Source organism: Filicampus tigris, chromosome 1, assembly GCF_054856515.1.
Source record: "Filicampus tigris isolate MCC_2025a chromosome 1, RoL_Ftig_1.0, whole genome shotgun sequence".
Lineage (NCBI taxonomy): Eukaryota > Metazoa > Chordata > Actinopteri > Syngnathiformes > Syngnathidae > Filicampus > Filicampus tigris.
Genome location: NC_141217.1, coordinates 26,312,189 through 26,319,136, shown reverse-complemented (window position 1 = coordinate 26,319,136; position 6,948 = coordinate 26,312,189). Strand labels below are relative to the sequence as shown.

The 6,948-nt window shown below is 41.7% G+C and overlaps 1 long non-coding RNA gene across 1 annotated transcript; it reads right to left on the bottom strand.

Moving 5' to 3' along the window:
- Nucleotides 1-4,681: 4,681 nt before the first annotated feature.
- On the bottom strand, nt 4,682-6,401 carry LOC147153389 (uncharacterized). The gene is made up of 3 exons (XR_015086607.1): nt 6,275-6,401; nt 5,717-5,796; nt 4,682-5,574 (listed from the first exon to the last, which is right to left on the bottom strand). It is a non-coding gene; the product is annotated as an uncharacterized LOC147153389 (long non-coding RNA).
- Nucleotides 6,402-6,948: the final 547 nt, after the last annotated feature.

Below are 6,948 nucleotides of genomic sequence, written 5' to 3'. Positions count from 1 at the left end.
TCATATGGTGCTTAATAAGACTTTTTGTTTTGTGCCAGGTTAATGACAACATGCAAAACAATAATCGTGAGAAAAATACAACTCGACCAGCAGTCGTGTTTCCTAGCTGGCTTAAAGACAAGAGGAGTAGTTTGTCTGCAATTTGGCTCTTCCTGATTAAAGTTTAAAACCTGGGGAGATGGCAGTTACATGATAATAAAATGGAAGCCAACATAATCAAGCTGCCACATACCGGGACAGTTGGCTGCCAACAAAGACAAAAAGAAAACAGCTTGCAAGCAAAAATTTGGCAGCTGATTGTGTTATGTTATAATACGATAACCAGTCAGTCCTCCAAGTGACAAGGATTATATCCATCCACCTATCCATTCATTTGCTACCACAAATCCTGTTCAGAGTCACAGGTGAGCTGGAGCCTGGCTGACATGTGCCCTATGTACTGATTGACTGTCAATCACAGGGTACAGACACAGACAATCAGAATGTCTATATATATATATATATATATATATATATATATATATATATATATATATTAGGGGTGTAACGGTTTTGTATTCGGGCTTCACGGTTTGGTGCATATGACGAATACGTCTGATGGGGGAAAAAAAAAAAGTCAACGCCTGAGACCAAGTGACCGCCCCCTTTGTTGTTCGAGAACATTGGGAACATTTCGGCTTCCAATTTGAATACGACGGCGATGGAGTGTGAGCGGTGGAGCGAACAAGAACTGTGTGTTGGCGTTGTTCGACCTCCGTGCGGTATGTTGCAGGTAACACTTCAAACATGCTAACACATGTAAGACGGCATCACCCTGATACTGTTACCGGTGGTAGAAAAAAAGAAACCCGCTCTTTGGCATTGGCAATATACATAGCAACATCTACGCCCAAATGCTTTAGTCTAGGAGCCGGGCTTTAAACGTTTATTAAACATGCTGGAGCCCCGTTACAATGTTCCATCCCCGGTACATATTAGCAAGACCGTGGTCCCTGTCATATGCCGTGGTGGAGCATGAGCTGTCCTCTATTGCTCTAAAAATTTAAAAGTTAAAGTTACTCGTTGGCAAGTGCTACCTGACTTTATCTGCAACCTCATTCTATCCATAGAAAGGGTGTTTTCCTGTGTTTAATATTTGTTTATCATTATCCATCCATCCATTATCGATACCACTTATCCTCACAAGGGTCGCGGTCCTGAATTGGTTGCCAGCCAATCACAGGGCACACAAAGACAAACATTTGCACTCACAATCACACCTAGGGGCAATTTAGAGAGTCCAATCAACTAACCTGTCTCATGACGGTCTAAACCCATTGGGTCCATGTTTTTGGAATGTGGGAGGAAACCGGAGTACCCGGAGAAAACCTACGCAGGCACGGGGAGAACATGCAAACTCCACACAGGGAGGCCGGCGCCGGGATCGAACCCACTACCTCTGAACTGTGAGGCGGACGTACTAACCAGTCGACCACTGTGCCGCCATCATTATTATTATTATTATCATTATCATTATTATTTATGAACAAACTAATGCGCTACTAATAAAGTTTTCATTCTATTTTGTGCTTTTATAACAGGGGATGTTTTTTGCTTTATACCAAATTAAATTGTAGCTTGCTCTCCTTTAAAACTATATTTAAAAAAAACAACCTAGTCTTATGCATTTGAGACTTATTTCTGTACCTAACCCGTAACCCCCATACTGAGGTGCGTACCGAACCGTGACTTTTGTGAACTGTTTCACCCCTAATATATATATATATATATATATATATACATACATATATTTGCAACAAAACATCTCATCAATCTATATTAAAAAAGTCAACGTAATCTGTCACGTTTCCGGAGGACCCAAATGCAGGGAAGCAGGAGAAGCAGGGGGTACTGAAGAAAATATTTATTAACAAAAATGAGGACAAACAAATCTTGAAAAGCTCAAAACTCAAAGTAGCAAAGAAACACTAAGAAACAAAACATAACACTGGGAGAAACAAAACTACCTGACAGCGACAATGATCCGACAAGGACAGAACAAAAACTAGGAACTTAAATACAAGCATACTGACAAGACAACGAGAAACACCTGGACAAGACACACAAGGTAGGAGAATGCAGACAGGTGGACACAATCATTGACGAGACAGACACAGAAATACTGAGAAAACAAAACAAAAAAAGCCCAAACATAACAGTAATCCTTCAAAGTTGGGTCTAATTCTGTGAAGGGTCTTAGCTTAACCCAATATTGTGCTCTTCTGCACAGAAATGTCAGCTGTTGTACTTGGTTTCTGGAGCCATGGGGGTTACTGCAGGATTAGTGCCCTGATCACTACTGGCTACATGTTGTCCTTCAACATCCACATTTTCTCTTTCTCATTTCCTTCAGTACTTTGTATTTCTCCAGCTTTTCATGTTCCTTTCACCAGATATTGCTATCCCGTAGGATCTCTATCTGTCACCACTGCTGTCTTCTGGTGTTTATCCATCACCTCTGTCAGTTAGGTCTGGAAGTCCCATAGGATCTTGGCCTGGTTGTTCTCAACCATCTTTGGTGATGTCTGCCATCTTGATTCTGGGACCTCCAGTCAATATTTGTTACATATGTTTCAGCACGCTATTCCTGTTGCCTGGTCATGCCGCTCCATGTATGTCTTGCGTGCGAGTACTTGCACCCCGCGGTGATTCTGTCTTCAGTCCAGCCTTTTCGAGCCACTGGTATGTTTTATCGATGTCAGACGCTTTTTCAATTTGTCTGTGGTACTTGCCATGCAGGGGCTGGCCTTTCCATGGCAGTCCATCTGGCTCCTTCTCCTTACTGGGCTTCTGTTGCCTGAGGCATTCACTAAAAAGATCGTCACTGGGGGCCATCATCTTATACATTCTTCTTGTGGAGAAGAGGAGAGCCTCCTCCGACAGAAAAAAAAGTCGGAACATCGCTAGTCAATGAGGTGGCCGGAGGTTGTGCTAAAACTTTGGCTAATGCTATATTATACCTTGGTTCACAATTCAATAGCTGTAAACAAGTCAATAAAATCACCAGATACGCCTACTCCTTTGTGGTTCGGTCCCGGCCGGTATTGGAACCTGGCTGTGATGTATGCCCTACATTGTTTATTTCACCATGTTGTGTGTGTGCGTGTGTGTAACGTACTGCTGCCTGTGATGAAATAAGTACATTCTCGACGCCAAATAATTTGCCTGCACTTGCGCCAACTTGCCATCCGCACCACCCGCATTTACTTTAGCATTGACATTGGCCAAGCTCATCTAGGGGTGAAAAAAGTGACCTGTGGTCCCTAACGTTCAAAACCCTAAAGCTTCGTTTATGCTTGATGCAAGGATGTTCCGCACGGATATGAGACAGACGGAATCTGTCCAACACAACTTTTGCAGCCTTTTATACTGTGCGTGGCTGTCCCGGCTGTTAGTTGATATTTTCCCACACTATAAGATGTAGTGAAGAGCGTCTACGTCATGTGAACAACACTTCACCAAAATAGAAGTAAATGGTCTTTCACTCATATAGCGTTTTTCCACCTATTAAGGCACTCAAAGCCCTTCACACTGAGTTCACATTCACCTACTGATGGTGCATCATCAGGAGCAACTGGGGGTTCAGTATCTTGCTCAAGGCCACTTCAACATGGTCACAAGGACCAGGCATCGAACCCACAACTTCAGGGTTGGGAAACGACCACTCTACCACTGAGCCATGTCGCCCCGATGTAGAAAACATTTGTTAAACTGTTCTGGGTGAACAGTCTGCATACTGTACATTTAAGAAACTATATATGAAAACAAAGAATGGGGAAGTAGAAAACACTTTTGTTGACTACAGCTTTGTTTTATGTTTTTCGGACTGTCTGTGTAGGTTAAAAATTTTCGTGGTGAGGAAAATGTGGGCAATATGGACCCGCCGTGGATGGGTATGGTTCCAGAAAAGACGTAATTAGGCATCTTCAGAAAACAGGTGAGTCGTGATTGGTCATTACCTGAGCCCTGATCAACTGTGGTGTCATTTTCAGTCAACAGCAAGTGGCAAAATATCTGCCCCCTGACATAAATAAAAACAGATGGATTTTGGTCAAATGCAACATTAATCAGAATAGCATGTTTAGACTAATGGGGCTGCATAGAACATATTATTGTAAAGAAAATATGGGGGTTGACTCTATCTTTAACCTTTAAATTTAAACTTTTTGGCATTTTAGGAGTTTTAACAGCGACAGGCACCCACCAGCGTGCTCCTGCTGTACAAGTTCAGTTCAAATTGGTAAATAAATGTATGTGAGTGTATGTGTAGGTAAAGCTCTTTGGGCAGCCACCATCTGATGTAGATAACCTGATATATAGTGCACTCCATTTATCTTCTTTTTTATTTTTGGGATGTACAGATGAATTGACGATCTACAGACTGGTGAAATTTACTGATGGAAATGATGACACGAGGATGGTTAAAATAACATGACGGACTGACCTACTGACAATTATAATTTGGTTCGGCTTGAAAAAAATGACGGACTGACAATGACGGACAGGAGCCCGGGCCTATGACGAATGACAAAAAAATGAACCGGCATCATTTTGTAAATTCATTTTTAAACTTTATTTCCACAATGTTTTATAAAAACCAAAATATTGCTTTACATTGTGAATGAATGGACTTCCTCTGAAGCTTAAAACTTATAAAAAGGTTTCTAGCACACCACCACCTAACAAATGTCAATACAGCTACGCCATATTCAAGATCATTTAAAAATCATTAGCAAAAGCTTGCAGTGCAAGGCAAGCGCCTCACAGTTTATAAGGAAAAGGACATGCAGATAAGAATTTCAGATACAAAACACAAACGCCTCCCTTGTGCTAATTCAAAGGAAATCCCCCCAAAATTTTGTCATGTCATGTCAAACAGTTGCATCTGTAGTCACTGATTATTTAGGATTCTTATGGCTTGTGGAAAAAATAAAACATTTGTGAGCTGTGTTGTATGTGATTTAATGCTGCGTGTAAACAGAGAATTTTGAGGATGTGTCCGGTCCTCAATAATATTCGAGGCCCTCCTGATGACTCGACTGTTGTAAAGGGGGTGAGTGGATCTGTTTTCATTGGTCGGGAAATATAGTAAGTCGACCGTGCCCACTACCACAACAGCGCAAATGTCCCTTTCTACCTGTGCACGTCTATGAAAATAACAAAAGAAAAAAAATCCACCCATGCACACACTTAGACTGTTTTGCGCTAGACTTGCACTGGGCACGAAAATAGGGCCTTTTATGGCAAATGGAATGCAGTGGACATTTTACCATGTCAAAATATTCAGAGGACTAAAAAGACAGCAAACGTAAAGGCATCCATTTTACATGCTGTTGCAGAATCAGTGAATTGTTGTTCAGCCACACCGTCAGTTGATCAGGCAATTTTCCCCTGAAAATGTGTATTTTTGGAGTGTTGTTGCCTCTCCATATCTTTCTCCTTGCCTCTCCTCTCATCTTCAATAGGCTCCTGTGGATCTGCCAGTCAATGTCAAAGTCAACCAGTGTTCGTTGCAGTGGTGTGCTGCTGGGGCATCTGGTGAAATACACAGGGTCAACAAGGTGATGTCATCTACGATAAGCTGTGGAAGATGGTCAATTTGTTGAGCCGGTTTGACATTCAACCCAGGAGCAGAACTGAGCGCTTCAAACCATCTTAGATGTATGGATGTACCTACCTTGTGTCTTGAAGGACAGAAATCATCTCCGATTGTAGTCCTACATCTGGCAGCACATGATGGAATAATGAGGTTTTTTTCTGGGGACAAAAACATCAGAGCTGGGCATTTTACAAAAAAATTGCGGTCCGTTTATCGCCTTCCGCCTACAGCCGGGGTTGCCTTCCGCTGTCCGTTTATCCGCCATTTTGTCCGGCCAGACCAAATAGTAATTGCCTATAGGCCGGTCTGACTATCATTTTAAACAGGCTTCCATTAGCGTTTCCAACTACCCACTTTGACAAACTAAAATAAAAATAAATAACGAAACGAAAGACTGACCCCATTTAAATATGTAAGGAAGTTCCTGCCGCTGCCAACAATAAAAATGAATTAGCAGCAACAAGATAAATGTGTCTCCTTTTAGCACCATACAGAGATGACACATTTTACAAATTTGTTTCCCGTTTATCGTTACAAAATGGGCATCCGTCGTAGGCGGATAGGTGGACCGATCCGTCATATAGGCGGAATTCACAGTTCTGGTAAACATGATGTGAAATTTCTAACAACACTCACCAACCAACGCGCAAAGGGGAATATGAAGCTTCGACAAAGCCCTGTAACCTGCAAGGAAGTAGACTCTACTTGTGTCCATGCAAATGCTACATTGATCAACACAAAACAAAGGAGTAAGCAGCCTGAAATAGACATTGAACAAAATGTCCCGTCCAACCTGTGAGGATCATTTGTCTGGATACTAACATTGAGGAACATCAAGAAACCATTGATTTCATTCCACTAAAGTGCATTGATGAACAGAAAATTATTACAAAATGTCATATGGAACAGATTCCTCTGCTTATAACACAGGAGCCTATGAAAGGCTAAGCTTCTTACATTGAATACAGTATGAAAAAGCTATAAGCTCAATTAAAATCTGACATTAGTGTCCACAGAAAAGTTAGGGAACCTGTTAGTCACACGGCTTGATTGCTGTGATATTTGGTCTGATTTTGCTTGTTTCACACCAGCCTCCGGGCATCAAGCACAAACCTTGGCCTCTCAGCAGGATAGGGTCTTTTAATGTCTACATTGGATTTTGCAGCAATTGCTGTCAGTGAACACAGGCAAACCTCATCTTCTCCAACTTGTACTGAAATGACTTCTCGGTAAACAAAATGTTTTGGGATCTGCATGTAGCTGAAAATGACAGATGAGTTTACGTAATCTACCCTTTGATACGTTATCAG